Source organism: Podarcis bocagei (genome assembly GCF_964188305.1).
Source record: "Podarcis bocagei genome assembly, chromosome: 3".
NCBI lineage: Eukaryota > Metazoa > Chordata > Lepidosauria > Squamata > Lacertidae > Podarcis > Podarcis bocagei.
Window position 1 is genome coordinate 31376963 of NC_138127.1, and position 21081 is coordinate 31398043.

The 21081-nt window shown below is 42.0% G+C and overlaps 1 long non-coding RNA gene across 1 annotated transcript; it reads right to left on the reverse strand.

Annotated features, from left to right (window-relative positions):
• Nucleotides 1-455: 455 nt before the first annotated feature.
• Nucleotides 456-19571, reverse strand: LOC308583283. The gene is made up of 3 exons (XR_014006158.1): nt 19479-19571; nt 4064-4150; nt 456-648 (listed from the first exon to the last, which is right to left on the reverse strand). It is a non-coding gene; the product is annotated as an uncharacterized lncRNA (long non-coding RNA).
• Nucleotides 19572-21081: the final 1510 nt, after the last annotated feature.

Sequence of the window (21081 nt, forward strand, 5' to 3'; positions counted from 1 at the left end):
TCCTCATTGTCACTGCTAACCCAGTGAAAACTATTTCCCTCTCACCAACACCATCCAAACTGAACTCCTAAACCCTTTTTGTCTCTTCCTACTAACACACAGCTGGAGAAGGGGCTCCACCTCCCATCAGGACGTTCTGGCACAGAAGGTCCTGATGGCTCACCTTTTATTAAGTGGTTGCCTCATGAGGAATCTGGCCTCTGCTATTTCCAGCTTGAATCCCTGCTAGATCTAGAAGTTTAGTGTTTGTAGATCAACTTCTCAAACCTCAGTTAATTTCTAACAGTTACTAAATCCAGAAATTATAGGTGCCTTGCACCTGACACCCAAAACTTATGACAATACATTTCTCACATTGTTCAGTCATGATGATGTGCTTCAAACATCAAACAACTCTGAATAATTTTTTTAAAAGAACATCAAACTTTGCACACAACCAGCTAATATGTATTCTGCTTGCACACAAAACTAAATTGTCCGTCTGGCCCCATAAATGACTAATAATTAGTATTTATTTTCCCTTCAAAGTTATTTCACACCAATGAAATCATGCATCAGGAACCATTGGCTTTCCATCTTGGGCATTAACTGTGCAGTTGTTTATTTCTTCATTGGGCACCATCTTTCATTTTTATGTCTCACACAGTCCTGTAAAACAAACAGAATGGGTTGGAATGACATCTTGAAATATGCACTCATCATTTCTAAGGTAGAGTGGTCAAGGAAGGGGGGGAGGTCAATGAATAATGTAATAGATGGCATTAGCAAACATTTTCTTAACCTACCATGCTGCTGGGCTATATATATGTGGCTCACCATTGCCAGGTCCAATCAACATGCAGGAATGCAAGGTAACACCCTTTATTGTGTACATTGATCCCATCAAAAGAAATAAAATGTAGATTAGAAAATGGTGTGATGAATGATGGTCTTCTAGAAGAAGAAGAACAATAACAAAATAAAGGAGCTCTCCTTGCGCACAGCACAGCATCTTGCATTGCCAGGCTAATCAAAATGCAAAGTGCATATTTCAGCAGATTGAAATCAATTGCAACATGAGATAGCCTTTTATTTTATTCATCTTGACATTACTGAGCGATTACTTTACCTTCTGCTGCTCAGCAACTTTCAGGACAGTGCACAACTCAGTGGGCTGACTTAATGGCTATGTGCAGAATCTTTATTTGATTTATTTAGTCCAGTTTGCCACTACAGAGGGCTGCAGCCTCAAAAGGCCTCCTTGAAGATGGAGGATCAGGGTCAAAAACTCACTTGTGGAAGTTATTTCTGTTTTGTGGGAATGAAAATACAAATTTACTAGAATCGAACACTTCTGAGATTAATAGCGGAAGTGACCATACATTCCCGAGGTTGGATTCTGATCGCTGGATCTCTTCCATATATGGAGTGCCACATCATAAGATGTAGTTCAGGAACAGCTTTTCTGAATATGCAATATGCTATTGTATATTGAATATACTATTACATATGAATAGTAATGGCTGACTTACGGTGAGAACTGGTGCTGGTGCTCCTGAGCACATGATATGGTCTTTATTCATTGGCCAAATTTACATTTGTGAAATTGATATATAATGTTGACATCTTGCAGTGTGAGCAAAAGCAATGCTAAATAGGAAGAGAGCTAAGACAGAAGTGTGTGTGTGTTTAGGGGAGGCAGGTTATAATAAGGGGGATGGCATTAAATCTTCATTGATTTTAGCAACAAAATGCATATTGTGCAAAATTGTGCTCGCTTGCAATATAAATTAAGTTTTAAATACAACATGGTTCTCATACCAGATCAGCATTTAAAAAAAAAAAATCATTCAAACTCAATAAAGTGCTGGAACACAAGACAGTTGAATAGTCCTGATCTTAAAGTACAAAACTGTCCTATTCAGAAAGCCAGAAGTAGGCTAGTATGTGCCTCATAAGCCCACCCAAATATTGGTTTGCTTTAAAAAAAAAAAAGGTAGTCAAAGTCACAGGTGTCAATACTGATAAAATTGGTGGTTTGCATGTAATAAGGGGGAAAGGCCATGACTCAATAGTAGAACATCTGCCTTTCATGCAAAAAGTGTTTTGTTCAACCTCCAGCATCTCCAAGTATGGCTGGGAAAGGCCCATTGTCTGAAACTGCCAGTCAATCTGGGCAGTATTGAACTAGTTGGACTTAGAGTGTGACTCAGCATAAGGCAACTTGTTATGTTTCTATATAACCATGTACAGTGGAACCTCGGGTTGTGAACGTGACCATGCAGGAGGCACGTTTGCAACCCGTAGCGTTCACAACCTGCAGCACCACGTCTGCGCATGAGTGGGTCATGATTCGTGCTTCTGCACATGTGCAAAGCGCAATTTAGTGTTTCTGCGCATGCACGAGAGCCGAAACCCAGAAGTAACCAGTTCCAGTACTTCCTGGTTCGGTGCAGTGCGCAACCTGAAAACACATAACCTGAAGCATCTGTAACCCAAGGTACCACTGTACAGTATACTATAGAGAAAGGGTAGCTCACATGGTATCATCCATATGTTTGGGAGTATACCTCATCATCCTTGGCCAGCATGGCCAAGGATGATGGGAGTTGTACTGAACATCTGGAAAGCACCACTTTGGCTACCCTTGCTAGTCTGTGAGACTAAATAAGATGACGGATGTAAGCTTCTTGCCTTGTCCTTATATGTGTTTCTGTTCAGCTGTAGGACGGCTGCCAGAGACAGGACTGTGGCTGATAGGTAGTATAGCCTTTAGGGGCTTGAAATATGTCTCAGCACAGTGCTTCTTTTATGTTTAAAATCAGATGCAATTTTTAAAAAACTATTCTGTACATGAACAACTAAAATGTAGCTCTATCTAGCCGAGGGGTGGAAACCAGTCATTTGGTTTGTATTGCATTTCCGACATTCTATTCTTTCATTACCTTTTTCCTTGATGTTTGTTTATTTATGCATAAAACCACCAGAGAAAGTAGATGAAAAGCTAGAACTGCTAGAAGCATAAAAAGTATCCCAGGGCATTGGCTTCCTATGTTTTTACGGGAGAGATATAAAGATACATCACAAGGGGGACAAGAAAGTTCCTCAAGGGCTATAAAAATGTCAAAAAGGATGGTTTGTTAAAATCTCTTCAAGGAGCACTTCTCCTCTTTCATCCAAGAGGGATACACATACACATACCTGCTTTCTAATCATATGCTTAAAAGACTGAAAAGAATGTCTATTAAAAAAATTCTTCTACCTTGATTAAAATGACTTGTGCCCTGAAGAGAGGCTAACTCCTTATCACAACAACAAATCTTCTCCAGACAAAAGGACACATGACTACAATGTCAGATCAACAGTCACATGCCAGAATTCCCTTTTCTGACTTATATTTTAAAACTTCATCATTATTAGATGCTATCACAGCTACAGTCATGCCAATCCAACAGAGAAGTAGAAACAGGAGCAGGTGGTAAAGGTAGTGTTTCAATCACAGAGGCAAAAGAAATATAGGTTTCATAATAGTTTTATGCTTGTGTTAACTGATTTGCTAAATGAATCTCTTCTTTCCTCCAGCCTGCTTTGGCCATCCGATGCCGGGATGGACAGGTGGAGTCCTGTTTTCACATACCTATTAAGGTAAAGATAAAGGACCCCTCCACAGTTAAGTCCAGTCAAAGGTGACTATGGGTTGTGGCACTTATAGCACTTTCAGGGTGAGAGAGCTGGTGTTTATCCACAGACAGCTTTCTGGGTCATGTGGCCAGCTTGACTAAACTGCTTCTGGCACAACGGGACAATGTGATGGAAACCAGAGTGCAGAGAAATGGCATTTACCTTCCTGCCGCAGGGGTACCTATTTATCTACTTGTGCTGGCGTGCTTTCAAACTGCTAGGTTGGCAGGAGCTGGGACAGAGCAACTGGAGCTCACCCTATCGTGGGGATTTGAACCGCCGATCTTCCAATCAGCAAGCCCAAGAGGCTCAGTAGTTTAGACCACAGCACCACCCACATCCTATTATTACACACCACCACAGTCTCCAAAAAGTGTGTGACTCCAGAGGTTCCATCACTTACCCAGGTTCGGTTTCCTTAGAATGAAGGCCAGTGGAGAGTGTGGTGGTGTTAGGATATGCGGTTTTATTTACATTCTCATTTCAGCTCCTGGGGGAAGAAAAATATGTTTTTGACAGGAATTAGTGCATGCTGTCTTCAGAAAACTGAATTGTCCTTCTAAACCCTGTACCCTCCAGATGTTTTATACTATAAATTTCATAAGCTCTAGCCAGCACAGGCCACATAATGGTCCAAAAGGGCACTAGTATCCAGGCGAAGCCTGACAAGCCAAGTCATTTGGCAACCCTACTTAGGTGTCCCTGTTTCTTTTGCAAAATGTTGGAGAGTATGGTTTGATTTAAGGCAATTTCATATGTAGTGCATAAACATATGTTTTAAAAAATGCTACTATCCCCCACACCCATTAATAATTATTATTTTTAGGAACTGGGAACATAACAGCCCAATTTTGTTTTGTGTGTATGTTTAATTTTGATTAAGTAATATTGTCTTTCTTTTTCCTCGTATGTTATTGAAATGCATGCCCTTTCTTAGATAATTGTTTCTTTAAAAACCATTGTTTATTCCATAGTACTCCAACTAGAGAAGTAGCACAGATACAGACAAATAGTTTGCCATGAGCTTGACGTTCTTCTGCATTCACCCTGTACCTATGGCTCATATAGCAAAAGACCTGACCTTGGGCTAGTAAGGAATGAGCTGGTAGTTGGTAGTGTCTTGCTTTTCTAAAGACCTTTACAATGAGAGAAAGAAATCCAACTGGTGCTTTGAAAGTTCATGAACATTTCGTTTTACATAGGCTTCATTTATCCTACAAAATTGACTCAAGTTCCCCCTGCTGGCTTCACCATTGTCATTAAGTTGTCAAAGCTTTCCTGACATAATCTAAAAATGCCAGGACACAATTAAAGACATTTGATGTATCAGTGGGATGCAAGTGCCTGTGAAGAGCGTGTTGATATTTTTCAGTTTTGCACATTTAAAAAGTTCTTTAAATGACAAGCAAAGTAGCAACAACAACAAAGTAGAAAATATGCCTGTGCAAAATGGACTTATTTGAACCACAGAGCACAATCCATTAAGTTCCACTAAAATACAATATTTAGGCTGAAATTCTATACACACTTACCTAGGATCAACTGCTATTGAATCCAATAGCAGTTACTTCTGAGCAGAAACATATAGGATTGCACTGATGAGTTCCATTTAGATATAGTACCACCAAAAAATCCATACTTACAAAAATAAAGGGTATGGTTGATTGAGTGTATAATGCAATATGACTCAGAGCATCTCTGTCATTTGATAGTATAAAATCTGAGATGGAATATATTTTGCTGTATCAGAAACCACATGCCAACATGGGGCCCATATACATGGTTCTCTGAGTGAGTTCCACATCTAACAACGGGAGTTCTGGATCAGAAGCAAACCTCCACAGTCAAATGGACCTAGTCCCTACTTACAAACAGGTTGCTTGGCAATGCTGGACCAGTGCTGACTGTGATCTGATTAGCAGTTATCTATGAACACATATAAGGGACGCAGGTGGCGCTGTGGATTAAACCACAGAGCCTAGGACTTGCCGATCAGAAGGCTGCCAGTTTGAATCCCCGCAACGGGGTGAGCTCCCGTTGCTCAGTCCCTGCTCCTGCCAACCTAGCAGTTTGAAAGCATGTCAAAGTGCAAGTAGATAAATAGGTACCACTCCGGCGGGAAGGTAAATGGCGTTTCCGTGCGCTTCTCTGGTTCACCAGAAGCGGCTTAGTCATGCTGGCCACATGACCTGGAAGCTGTACACCGGCTCCCTCGGCCAATAAAGCGAGATGAGTGCCGCAACCCCAGAGTCAGTCATGACTGGACCTAATGGTCAGGGGTCCCTTTACCTTTATGAACACATATGCACATTCAATAGCCCTTGCGTGCACTTTCTTCTTAGGTCAATCAAATGCAGTAAAAACAAAACCAATACAGTAGCTCCTCCAATGCAAATAGAAAACCGTTTTGGCTTTGCTGTTATTTTGGCAATACTGCAAGTACATGGAAAAATTAGAGGGGGGGACACCCTGAAAGGGCACATCCAGAGGGCACATGAACAGCACATGGTCTGCACCAAGTTGCAGAAATCTGAACATACATCCTAGTTCAGATATTGTTTCTGTCCGAGGCAAGCGATAATCAACTCAGCCACTAATCTATGATGGATGTAATAATACTGACCTTACAAGGCAATTGTGCAGGATTACTGAGGTAATGCATGAGAAGCCTTTTGGAAACTCAGAAGCCACTATACAAATCTTATGTATTAGTGTGTTTTTATTACTCCTGCTATTAGGCACAGAATGAAGTCTCAAGTCACACTCTAGTAATTCTCTCTGTTACTTACATGACAATATCTACCAACTAGAATAGCTGGACCAATTTGGCAAATGTTAGAGCTTTTACGACTGAAATAGATAACTTGTTGGATTTTAAAGCTGTATGGCATTTGGCAACTGATAAGAAAAGCTTTGTGCATTTCGCATCATCCATCACTGGGAATCAGATTAACAGAAATTGTGCATTTAAAATTTCTCCAGAAAATGCAAGTTAGGAGAATTAAATTCTTCCTAGCTTTGTTTCAGATTTGGAATAAACAAAATAGGTATGAGATAGGTGTCAGGAAAATTCATGCCCCAATGCGGAGAGAACAATATCTGTATATTTCACCAAATGTTTAAGAAATTGATATGCCCTTTCCTTTTTCTAGACTAATACACCTTTTGTTAGATTTTGCCACTTCTTGTAATTTTTTTTACTAGCTTTGCTCATATGTCTTCAACAGGAGCCCAATCTGACACACAGGCATTTAGCAACTGATTTCCCCCCCCCCCAGCATTGAAATAAGTGATGGGGAAAGCTGTTAATGTCTCACTAACTTTCTGTGGGTGGAATTCAATGTTGCGCTATTACGAATGTCCCATCTGCACTAGCATTTCAGCTTGCTAGACAAAACAATCCTCCAGCACTATTCTGCAGGTTCTCCTGACACATATATACAATTTCAGTGTGTAAGAGAGGTGGGAAAACTTCTCTGCACAAGAGGTCCTTGAGCAGGTCTTCTGCTGGTGGGGATCTTTAGGTGAATCCTGCCCTGTACATTAGATTGCTGTTTAAAAGCATGAGAGCAGCATCCCTAAAGAAATATGGCAACCCTTTGCTATTATATGAAAGAGAAAAATATGGCTCAATCTTGTCTCTCCGTTTCTTCCGAGCATTTATTGTCACATATCCACATATTGCCATGCGTACAACACTGGACGCTTTTTGTTCTGAGCTGTGCACATCATCATGCCATTTGTATAAATGTGTAATGATCCCTCATGAAATAGGACTGAACATGATTATTTGTGAAGTATCACATCCCAGGGAGCTGTTAGTGTGTTGATGATTGCTTTTCCTTTAGAAATGTGCATTTCATGCCACTTAATATGATGGATAACAGCGAAGGTCATACACTGTCAGGAGGAGATATAAATTCTGAGGTCCTATTTAAAATTAATAAATGGTTTATGTCTCAAAAGGTGAGCAGTCAATGAGTAGCTATTACACCTCAGAGAGTTAACACATCTTACTTCCCATTCTAGGCTGTACTATCTAGGAGGATACATTTCTGAGAGTGAGGCTTGTCTATCCATCTTTGAACAAAACATATATTTCCCCCTCTGTTTACCAGAATTTACCCCTCTCTGTATTTATTTAAATCATCCTATTATTCATGCTTTTGATCACTACATGTAAAACATGAACTGCCAGTGCCTTTAAGGACCTTGGTCAAATTAAGAGGCAGCTTGGTCAGCAGAAGGGTGGGAGAAGAGAATGCTAAGAAGAGATTATATTTTTCTGCCATGCCAGCAACCAGTAAGCTTACAAATCACAGGAAAGTCTAGTCCATCCTTTCTCAGCTTTGGGTCCCTAGATGTTGTTGGACTACAACTCCCATCATTCCTAGCCAGCACGGCCAGTGGTCAGGGATGATGGGAGTTGTAGTTCAAGAACATCTGGGAACCCAAGGTTGAGAAAAGCCGGTCTAGTCTCTAGTTGGGGGTGAGGAATCCTTTGTGGTCAGGGGGTGCATTCCTCTGTCGGCACCCTCTCATGGGCCACATACCAGTAAGGGGGAGGGCCAGAGGCCAAAACATAAGTAGAGCAACTGATAAAATTATTATCTTTGTACAGCCCCACAAAAGTCCATTTTAACGGCATTGGTTTGTTTGCATGTTTGTAACATTATTTATATGTCACCTTGATGTCCTAATAAACTTCATTAGGCTTACGTTCTCAGACTCTTCCTTGTTATCCCTATCTGAACTCAAGCCAGGATCTTCCTTTGCGGCCCCAGATTGAATTTTCAGTCACCTGAGATTATATGATGCCAGGTGATTGACAGGGGCACAGGCCCACCCACCTATCCAAGTAGCCCTTCTGGATCCAGCCAACCTGCTGGATCCAGTTCCCTAGTCATGTTATAAAGAATGATAATGCTGATTGTTACGTCCAAAGAAAATGCAAGCTTTGTACCATAGGCAAAAGCTATAACCTTGCAAATGAACAGTCAGTTTACAGGTGATTCTAGTTAGGGTCAAACTATTTGGGATATCAGTCACATGGTTTGTCCTTCAGCACAGAAGTCCTTCAGATGCAGTAAGGACAGGAGGCCCCATCTAGATTGGGAGTCTGGCATGGAGTAGGAGGATTTGAGCACTTTGCCCTTCATTATGGTCCCAATCTTGTGGGGTGGGGACTCACTAGCATTTTAAGAAAATTTGAGCTTTTTCCCATGCAAATGGCAGGTGGGGGGCAACCTATGTCGGGGGATAAAGGGCTGGAGTCTCCTATCCCTCCCCTTCCCCAAAAAAAGTCCAGATCCACAATGTCCCCCTCTGTTGGCTTTTTCTGAAAGAAAAACCATGCACTCAGTGACAAACCATGTGATTAATGTCACATATGTAGTTAGAAACCTAGAAGGTTAAAAACAAAAAAAGGACAGTCAATGGCTAATTAATGACAGAGGCATTTGTCCAACACAACACGACTTAGCCACAGCACTGGAAGCAGTAAAAATAGTGTCTCATTAGTCTTTTAAACATTTATTCCTGATTCTACATGAAATTGATACTTAATCACTTTCCCAGTGTACAGCAGGCATTTATTGCACAGGGAAAACATGGAAAATGGAAAGTTTATGAAATCTCAGTCAATCTCTGCTCTGTTTGAAAAATGATTCATTATAATGGGCCACTAGCGGCAGAGTGCCTCTGAACGGAAGCCTGTAATTAACTTTGCTTCATGTTTTATTGATAGCATTTGCTGTTTTCTGGGACCTGAGCATACCTTTCTGTGGAATGTAGTATCCTCCAGTTATAGATGGCACTCTAAGCATATTTTCTGCTAAACTCATTGGACTTCTGCAGGAGCAGGCAGCTAAGAGCAAGACCACTGTAAGACTACTGACCATGTTGGCTAGTGATGACGTGTGTGTTGGAGGACCACATGCTCTCCAGCCTTACCCTAAGGTGGTCAATGTATACAGACAGCTATAGATGCGGTGTGAAACATTTCCCTATAATTTATTGAATTATGAAAGGTGAGGTACAATAAAAGGGTGTATCCAGCTATGTCATACCTGGAGGGAGTAGACCCATTAAAGTCAATAGACAAGTAGCTAACTTCACTGATTTCAATGAGTATACTCTCTGAGTACTGTATGGTTTCGTTTAGTCACTCTAGCCTAGGAATGGGATCCTGTGGCCCTCCAGTTCTCCAATCTGACTTTAACAGATTGGAGAACTGGGTCAAAACTAACAAAATGAATTTCATTAGGGACAAATGCAAAGTTCTACACTGAGGCAAGAATGCCTTGACAGAAGGACGTGTGAAATGGATCTATGAGTCTAAGTAGACCACAAGCTTAACACAAATAAACAGTGTGAAATAGCAGCACAAAAAAACCCTAATGCAATTCTAGGCTGCATCAACAGTCCAGATCAAGGGAAGTAATAGGGCTGCTCTAGCCTGCCTTAGTCAGAACCAGTTCTGTATCCAGTTTTGTACGCAATGAATTCCAATTACAAGAAAGGTTCCAACAAAACATTAGGAAGAACTTTCTGACAGAAAGAGTTGTTTGACAGTGGAATAGATTATCTCAGAAGGTGGTGGACTCTCCTTCATTGGAGGTTTTTAAGTAGAGGTTGGGCAACCATCTGTCAGAGATTCTTTAGCTGTGATTCTTGCAGCAGGGGATTAGACTAGATGACCCTTTGAATCCCTTCCAACTCTACAATTCTATGATTCTGTGTGGTTGGACTGCAACTTCGATCATCTCTAACCACTGACCATGCCAGATGGGGGGCCTTGGCCACAGAATATCAGTGGGCCCTTTGGCTCTCCCCTTTCCTCCTCAAAGCACACCCATCTCTCTTTCCCCCAGCAATTATCACCAATTAGCTGATGTAAAAGGGGTGCATGAGAATCTTCCATTCAGCAAACAAATAATAATAATAAAATACACTGGGCACACTCAAACCCTTGGGGACACCCAGAGTATATCTTTGGATCCAAGTCCTAATATTCAAATCTCCTTTGCCACTTTCGACATCAAGCCTCTACTATCCGGCTGTCTGACAATCCATCTACAAACCTCCTGTGACCAGGCAGCCATTTGGTGATTAATGGACCAGCAATTATATATAGTCTGAATAACATGTCACAGTGTTAAATGCGCACAACAAAGTAGCTAGAGATTATTGCTGACTCTCCTGAACTGTAATAATTTCTCAGGAGAGCAAGCCTGCTAGTGAACCTAGCCTAGAAACTTGGAGGGTGGCTGACAGTTGAGAGGGGAAGAAGAATTAGACTATTGGAAGAAGTTAAGAGGTTGTAATTGACTGTGGAGAAAGGATAATAGCATTTGTGTGCATCAATATGTGTATGCGCTTTCCTTCAGAAGAGGAAAATGAAGAAATCCTATTTCATCAAAAGTCATGGGGTTGTTTCTAGGCAGCACCTTACCTCGGTAAAAAGCAAAGAATGAGCTGGCTTTCTCGCATTATGCAACCGCAATCCTGCTGTCAGCTCTACTAATATCTCTGAGCCAGGCACCCCCAGCACCCAGGACCAATCTCAATTATTACACAGGAGACGTTGCATGGGTCAAATCAGGCCACAACTTTATTGATTACAGATGAAGGGTTCGGCAAGGCATTGGGAAATCGTTTGACAATCAGCCTGCCTGTTGAGGTATGTCATTTGGGGGTTAATCCAAGCCAAAGGGAACACACATCAAGTAGGTACTCCTTGCACGGTTGCTACCTTGAGGAGTGCTGCAGTCCACTTCCTGGGTCTGTGTGAAGCCAGAGAGGGTTCATGCCAGCCCAGAAAACTCCCTTGTCTCTAGCACACCCGTCGGATCCTGGGCTGGTGCCGGCACCATCCTGCAAAGATGCCTGACTAGAAGGTAAGCATCATTCCATTAAGGTGAATGAGACACCGCCTCACCAACATCACTCTTACCTCCACCACCACTCACCTGCCTGCCTTTTTACTGACAACTAGTCCAGGGGAAGTGAGTGGTGCTGTGGTCTAAACCACTGAGCCTAGGGCTTGCCAATCAGAAGGTCGGAGGTTCGAATGCCTGCGACGGGGTGAGCTCCCATTGTTCAGTCCCAGGTCCTGCCAACCTAGCAGTTCGAAAGCACTTCAAAGTAAAAGTAGATACTGTAAATAGGTACCGCTCCAGCGGGAAGGTAAACGGTGTTTCTGTGTGCTGCTCTGGTTTCTCCAGAAGCGTCTTAGTCATGCTGGCCACATGATCCAGAAAAGTTGTCTGCGGACAAACGTCAGCTTCCTCGGCCAGTAAAGCGAGATGAGTGCACAACCCTAGAGTTGTTCGCAACTGGACTTAACTGTCAAGCGTCCTTTACCTTTACCTTTTTAGTCCAGTGGGTGGCACTGTTTGTGAACTTCTTCCTCCTTAGTCCCCAAAGAACTCAGTAGGGAGGACTATGGGCACAAAACTAGAATCAGTTGGCTCTGCCTGCCATTGGCTCTGGCTCCATCTACTGTTGGCCTCTGTGCCTTTGGTCCCACCAACAAGCACCAGCCACTACCGCTGTTAGTGCTGCACTTCACTGATGTCATTATCCAGGCTTTCCCACATGAAATACGCCCTAAAGCAGCGCTTTCAAACTAGCAAACACTTTCCACATCCATTTGCCTTCTAAGGAATCTTTAGCATCTTCCTGGACAGGATTCTGGGTGTACAGCCACTTTGTACCTAATCAAGATATTCCTGTTGCTCCCTTTGAACAGGGACTGTGCCCTGGAACACACGCAAAACTTTGCAGTGGCTTTGTAAATAAGCAAGCTATACCTCAGGGATGCTTGTCTGGTATTACTGATGTTCTCATTGAGGAACCTCTAAGTTCCCCCAGAGCACAGTTTGAAAACTATTATTTTACCGAATTCCAATTTCTATGGAAGTTTTATTCTACACATTAAGCAGGATGTGCTGGACAGGGCACATTTACCAGTTAGAGACAAAAGGGATTTGGTAATAGGCCAGTATTTTCCCTCTTCAATTAGGAGACAAAGTATGTTGATGATGGCATTAGAGGGAATTTTTAAGAAGACCTTGAATCTCAAAAAAAGGTAAGTAAACATATACAAAGAAATGCCTAACTCAGCTCCATGAGCTGTGAGGGTTTTGAGGGTATTCTGCCAACTGGAACGATGCTTAGAAAAGATTAAGTTTCTAATTAAAATTCATTCACTGTGTCATAGATGGTGTGTGGGTGTGGGGGTGTGGGGGGGTGTAGGGTGGTGTATCTAGTGGGCACAGACTAGAGGTTCCACAATGTGCTTCATGTTTAGACTGCCCTGTTTTATTTCCTGCAGAAGGACAGAAGCCACATACTGCTAGGCTCACCTTGAACTGCAATCATTAAATGAAAGAACAAGTCCTTCTCAACATATTTGCTGTTGTGATCTGTATATGCAAACGACCATCATGGACTGTTGTGTCCCCTCTCTGTGGTTCCTTGGCCTTTCAAACCACACAGCGTCACAACAGAGACCGGCAAGGCAGAAGGAAATACCAACAATGCCAAACGCCACCAGCTGCTTCAATCAACATGTCCACTCTTTAAATAAGTTTAAAAGTTCACCCTCAAGCAAAGTCACTGCCGCTTTAATTCTTCCCTTCTCTCTCCCCAGATATTCATTTATACTGTTTGCATCAATGCGCTTGGCAATTTATATTCTGTATCCCTAGTACTCTTTGCATGAAATATCTCTGTTGGAATTCCTGTTTACTCCTCATTTCAGTTGTTACTACTGCTTTTTGAAACAGCAGGCTCCAGTTAATTAAAATAAATTTAAATACAGATACATTTAGTAATGGAAAATGTTAGCAAATTGAGGCAATTTTTTTTAGCAGCAAGATTCTAAAGTCTTATTAATAAAGTTGAACAAATAATCCCCCCATCTCTACCCCCTCCCCAAATCTTAGGTTTAGGTAATTACAAAGGAGCAGGAGGAGGAGGAGGAGGAAAGGAGGGGGGAATCAAGGACCTGTTATTACTACTGCATAATGCCAGGTCATAATGTGCTGGGTAGGGGTTAATACAGGAAAATTGGACATGGTGAATTAACACAAAATAAATGATTGTATGGCTATGTAATTACATTCCAACCACCATGCTAATTCTAATTTATATCAATTCAATAATTAAAGAAAACAAGCCCTTGCTTGGGTTTCCTATTCATAATGCTGCAAGGAGCCGATGATTCCATGCCTGCTAGAATGCTGGGTCATAAATTGTACAATGACATAATTCTTAATATGTCAAAGACGTTTCTCAGTATGGGTGCCAGATTTGAAAGAAGCACACTGTTAATCAAATCGGGTCAAATGTAAATAAGATAGAGCCAACAAGAGCATAACAAATTCAATTCTGCTTTGGCCAGAGAATTAAATTAAATACATATTTAGCTAGTGAATAATACTGACCTTGCTGCACTAGTTTTAAAATGCAATCTTTGATGTAGTGATCAACAACCATGTATCAAATTTCCTGGTACTTGTGGATCAGTTGTAAGCAGCAACAGTGTCTTCCTGGCCCCAAAGTACATCTTTTAGCTATGGGTAGAAGGTCTTGCGTAAATGAAGCATACTCATAGACTGTGGGGCTCTCTGCCTTGCAAGTACAGTTATTACTACCTGATTCCCACCATATATCCAGTTTCCAATGTCGGTGCTATAACAACAATAACAGTAATTAATTTGATTGCTCATGTGTCCTTCAGCATCAGGCCTGATGTGGTGATCAAGTTTAAGCAGAGCAAGAGCACTGTACATGTGGCTTTTTCAAGTGCAGAGATGAAGGAAGAGCGTTGAGCAGGAGCAGAACTAACAAGAGTAAATTTTCCCTAAACCTAATTTTTATGTCTTGAAGCACTAGCTTAGTGCCTGCCAAGAAATTGAGTCAGTGGTTTCTTCTGTCTCTGTTTAGGGCAAAGGAAGGAAGGTGGGAAAAGCTCTCTCCTCTTGCCCTGTTGCACAAGCCTTCTAGCCAAAAGCAGAGACTTGAAACTGGGGGAGGGGGGGGGGAGATTGTTGGCACAAGATTTAGGACATAATATACAAATGGAAGGCTTGGAATATTATGGAAAGTGAATTTAAAATTTTCTGACTGCATATTACTAAAAGAGAATTATATGAAAATGATATATTGATGGTATATCACACCAGCAAAAATGGCAAACATGTATAGAACAGGCTCCAACAAGTGTTGGAAGTGTGAAGGGGGGGAGGCACGTTTTTTCATTTGTGGTGGAATTGTAAAATAATTAAAAACTATTGGGAAATGATGTATAACGAAATGAAAAAAATGTTAAAGATAACCTTTGCTAAAAGACCAGAAGATATTTTACTAGACATTTCAGGTCAAGAACTGCCAAAAGAAAAGAAGAAACTTTTTATGTATGCTAGGATATCGCTAGCCCAGAGATGAGAAAGTGCTGAACTAAAGAAGAATGGCAAGAAAAACTGGTGGAATATGCTGAAATGGCGAATCTAACTGAAAGACTCGGAGACAAGGACAATAGAGACTTTTAAAAAGACTGGGAGCTGTTTATGTTATATCTACAGAAACAATGTAAAAACATGGACTCACTAGCAGGATTTGAGTAAACACAATTCTCAAAACGAATACATTACAAAGATGATGTTAGGATGACAGGAGCAAAACAATACAGAATTTAAAGAACTTTACATTAAGAGATAACAAAACAAGCAGGAAAAGTTGATATGTAAATAACCAGAGGAGGAAGTTGAGGGAAGTCCTGGGGGGAAGGGGGAAATTGGGGGATTGTCTTTCTTTTGTTATTTGATATGATGTTATTATTATAAAATGTAAAACTCAATAAAAAGCATTTTAAAAAAAAGAAACGGGGGGGGGATAAATCCTTGGGTATCAGCTAAAACACATAAGAGCATAAACATAAGTTATGTGGGAGATCATATGAGTTTTAGAAGACATCTGAAGGCAGCCCTGTTTAGGGAAGCTTTTAATGTTTGACAGACTATTTTATTTTAATATTTTGTTGGAAGCCACCCAGAGTGGCTGGGGAAACCCAGCCATATGGGTGGGGTATAAATAATAAATTATTTTTATTATTATTATTCATATCCAACAATGCATATTCTTTCTAGCTGGTAAGTTTAGGGGCTAACAGCCACAGAACTATATTGCTGCAGCAACTCTCCAGTGTTTCAGTGGTATATTGCTGATAGGCAGAGACACAGACCATTGAAGTACATCACACAGGCCTCTGTGTGATGTCATTTTGCCTCCTCTCCAGAGTGGGAAGGAGCTCAGTTGGTAGAGCATGAGACTCTTAATCTCAGTCATGGGTTTGAGTCCCCCTTTGGGCAAAAGACTCCTGCATTGCAGGGGGTTAGACTAAATGACCCTCGTGGCCCTTCCAACTCTATGATTCTATGATATAGTGATTTCCTGTTCCTTTCCCCCTCTCTCTTTCTTCAACCAGCTATGCAGGGCAATGTATGTCCACTTCCTCCAACTCAGGCACATGCCAGAGGCTGCTTTTCCTGTAAATATAAGTATTTTACCTGCATAGTTTTTAATGTTGCTGTAGCTGAGAACCAATGCAAGGCTATAAGTAAGTAAATCATATTTTAAGCTCTGTTGTCTGATTCTTTGTTAATCAGCAGTATGAAAGCGGAAGTCAGTTTGTTTTGCAGCTGGACTTAATTTAAATCATTTTGCTTCTAATGGTGGGACTTTACTCTGTTCAACACACACATGTGGTCACCTGGAGGGAGAAATGTCAATTAAGATATCCTCTCCTATCTATTAAAACCATCCCACAAGATGAGCCTGCTGGTTCAAGCCCATCTAGTCCAGCATCCTGCTCTCACAGTGGCCAACCAAATGCCAGTGTGGTGTAGTGGTTAAGAGCAGTGGACCCGTAATCTGGTGAACTGGGTTCGATTCCCCGCTCCTCCACATGCAGCTGCTGGGTGACCTTGGGCCAGTCACACTTCTTTGAAGTCTCTCAGCCCCACTCACCTCACAGAGTGTTTGTTGTGGGGGAGGAAGGGAAAGGAGAATGTTAGCCGCTTTGAGACTCCTTCGGGTAGTGATAAAGCGGGATATCAAATCCAAACTCTTCTTCTTCTTCTTCTTCTGTGGGAAGCCTCCAAGCAGGATATGAGCACAATGACATTCTGCCCACCACATATTGCCTCTGATAGTGGAGTTAGAACAAGATAAGACATTGTGACTGGTAGCTCCTGACAGCACTGCCATTCATGAATTTGTCTCATCCTCTTTTAAAGCCACCCAAGTTGGTGGGCCATCTCTGCCTCCTGTGGGAGCAAGTTCTATACTTAAATAGTATAACTATGCACTGTGTTAAAAAAATAACCCCAAAAACCCTTTCATTTTATCTGTCCCAAATCTTCCAACATTCATCTCCATTGGATGTGCATCAGTTCTAGTAATATGAGAGAGGTAGAACAACTTTTCTCTGTCTGTGCTGTGCATAATTTTATAAACTCCTATCATGTCACTCGGCAGGCCAGGTCATCCTCTTATATACCTGCTGGGATTGACAAGGCATCTGAACCTCACCTGAATCTCACAGCTCTCCTGTAGCTGCCTCTGATTACTTATCATTTAACTCTTGGGGGAAATAATTAGCATCACGCATCATGTGAATGGAAGTTGCAGAACCAATTCACCAACTAGAAGAATTATTGTTAATAGCACCAGTTTTTCTATAACTTGATATTGCTGGATAGTTTTGATGAACTGCAAAAGCATTTTTAGTTTGCTTTCTGTTGCCACCCTGGAACTTTTCTTTATTAGTGCCACTTTGTTTTGTACGATTCCTTGCAAATGAAGGAAAACAACTTTTCTGCTTGTATATGTTGATAATATAATGTTGGTTACTGAGGACAAACAAGATTGTACAAAAACAAGGTTGGGTGCAGACCTGGCCAGGACATAGGCATCCTGACTGTGACAAAGGTGACCTGTGTGCGTGCTTGCTTGCTTGATTAACTGCTGTTGGGAACTTCAAGGTCCCTGCTCTCCCTTCTTATGGTCTTTGTACTGGACCTGGAGAGCTACACGGAGCAGGGCCTTTTCACTGGTGGTGCCCATTGTATGCCTCGCTCTTCCCAGACCTGCTCTCTTTTGGCCTGTATTTTGGAGCTTTATAATTTAGGAAGACTTTGGAAGAACTGGTTGCCAAGTCTTATCAGTCGCTGACGTATGAGTGGATTTTATTTGCTGCTATTCTGTGCTTCTGGTGCACCAGGGTTTACACCAGCATAATAGAGTTAACCAGGATGCCAGAAGGGATACAATTTACGAGCTTTCTCCATTATCTGCACAGCAGGGGGTCATCAGTCAACAGTGCAAAGGTTAAGCTGAAGCGTTCCCTGTTGGTTACTTGCTTTCAGCAATAGGGGTCACTGTTTGGTAGTACCCAATTGGTTAGCTGTCAGATTCTGGAGCTCCCTATTGGTGGCTCTTAGGTAATTCACAAAATACAGCGTCCATTCATAAAATACCATGTTCATTCATAAAGCAGTAACAAAAATCTCCATTGCCACATATTGGATGTATATTTCAGCAGTTGAACGTACAAGTTTATGGCCATGCTATAGTGTAGTGCTTATGCGACTGTGAATAAAAGGTGGCTGGGCTCATCATCCCAAGGTTTTGGGGGGAAAGGGTGACAAAACTGATTTCCAATAAGTGCCCTCCTTTTATTTTCATAGCAAGTCCTTGAGTCTGCACTCTGAATGGTGATACCAGGGACCTAGAAGGTGTAGTCCAACCCCTGCACAGTCTCATCAGGGCTGACCTTAAGGCAATTAGAGCAATTGGGCCAAATTGTGCCCCACGGGCCACTTGTAATGGGGCCCCCACACCAGGGCAATCTCGATGGATTTTATTTATATCTATAAGATTTTGCAGACTTTGGCTGTGAACTGGGGCCCTACCAAAAAAAAAAAATTCAAGTTGCACCCCACTGCTTCAAATTGGGCCCCACTGGCTAGCCATGAGTCTAATAGTTGCTGGGCCTGAGTTGCCCTGCCCTTGCATGAAGTCTTGGGTTTGCAATTTTGGGAGAGGGGAGACTGCCTGCTGGGGAGCAGGAGGGCTGGTAAGGCCCCCTAGGCTTAGAGGCCCTAGGCTTCAGCCTACTTAGCCTATACATATACATTGTGGCTATCCAATCGCTCCCACCCACACAAACAGTGAGGTCAGTCCTGATGATCTCACCGCAACACATGCCCTCTGCGAGGAGGACTCGATTTTCCAACTCCACAGTATTCTTTTTGATATGAGGTACCCTCAAGTCTTGATACTCCAGCATCTTAAAGCTTTAGATCAATTATAAACTATCTAAGCACTATCTAGATCAATTATAAACTATTTACTACTATTTATGCATTTTGTTGTTGTGGCAGAAGCGTGGTTTTTCACGCACACTTGACACTGATTTTACACACACACACACACACACACACACACACACACACATCATTCATTTGACCTACTATTAATGTCTGGGGTATTAAGAGGCAAATTGAGAGTCAGGGAAAAAATCCGTATTCATCACACAGATATTTAAGGGTTATATAAATAAGTCACAGGTTGCATACCTGCTGACAATTTTGAATTATTGCCTTAAATCTCTTGGGTCAAAAATAGAGGTAATAGCAGTTCCCCACTGCAGGTACTAAAGAATCCTGCCAAATTACTATCAAATGGTGTTAAATATATAGAAGCGAGCCATAAGCATTGGGGGAAATAAGTATATAATTAGCACTCACCCTTTGATTTCTATGTGAGCGTACTAAAGCAGCAGTGAAATCTCCTGCCAATATGAAAATCACTTCAGCTCTGGTGATTAAGGGTCATAGCTCTCAGTCCTCCGGCTCTAAGAAAATTCAGGCTGAGCCACAGTTGTCACATGGAGGCCACTTAAATGAGGAAAAATAACTCACAAGTAATGGGCAGCATTAGCGTATCTGTTATTTGTGACTTATGACTATAGCAGTATGAGCTCATAGCTTGGCCTGTAATGTGAAACACATTATCCAGATTGTGGGCTGACTAGACAGAGAGCAGACATGGTCAGCTATGTAACTGTTACACACTAACAGATCCCAGGATCAGCAGTGAACTGAGGAATGGGTGGGAAAATTGAATTAGCATCTCAGCAGTGCCTTCCTGTCCTCATTATCTGTCTCCTGCCCCAAATGTTCAAATCAACTACAGACTTTCCACTGCCGCGTGAGGCAAGCATCTCTGCTTCAATCATTCTGGAGGAAACACAGAAATCTACCTATAAGAGGGTAAGCTCAGGCACATTAAAAGCAACTGGAGTGTACCAAGAGAACAGCTTAGACATTGCCACAGAGAGCTAGAAATGTATGGGAATCCATGATCATTCATGACAGATGCGGGAAGTGGTTAAGGGGGTGGGAGGTCACCCTTTATATAGGCCTCTGTTGAAAGAGAAACAGGAGAATGTGGCTCCCTTAATTCCCCTTGATCCCACAGCCTTTGATGCCAACAATCATTGTGTCCTTCTGGAGCAGCTGCCTGAACTGGAGATAGGTGGCATCACTTTGTGATGGTTCCAGTCCTACTCTGGTGGTCATTTTCAGAAAGTGCTGCCTGAGGAGTATTGGCCCTGTGGAGCCTTCAGTGTGGAGTTTGCCAGAGTCTGATATTATCCCCCGTGCTGTTTAACATCTGCACGAAACTGCTGAGCAGGGTCATCTGGAATTATGGAGTACTTTGTCAGCAATATGCTGATGGTACACAGCCATCGTCCTCTTTACAGCTGCAGTGGCAGTGGAAGTGCTGGATGAGAACCAATAAACTGAGGTACTGTTAGTGGCTGGGTCCCTAGACTGGATTAGTGGAATGTGTGCTGCTCTGGATGGAGTTAAGCACCTTCTGAAAGAGAAGGTGTGTCGCTTGGGAGTACTTCTGGAGCCATATTGTCACTTGAGGCTCAAGCAGCCTCAGTGGCGCAAGCTGCCTTCCATCAGCTGGACAAGGGCAGCCTAAGAACTGTTGTCTATGCTATGGTTACCTCTGGTTTATATTACTGTAACACAATAGATGTGGGTCTGCCTTTGGAGATGGCTTGGAAACTGCAGCTTGTCGCTTACCAGAACAAGGTGGTGAGAGCACATGGATCATACTGACGGTAATTAATTTGGTTTATTACCTACCCATCACCTTGGGGTCCAAGGGCAAATCACAACAATTTAAAAATACAAATGCCACTCTGATTCTTAAAGTACTGCCCATGTAGGGCTGCCATATGTCCGCAATTTTCCAAACGTAGCTGGGATTTGGCCCTCTTAAACAGCATCTGGGCCAAAATCACTTAAATGTCCAGGAAAATCTGGACATAGG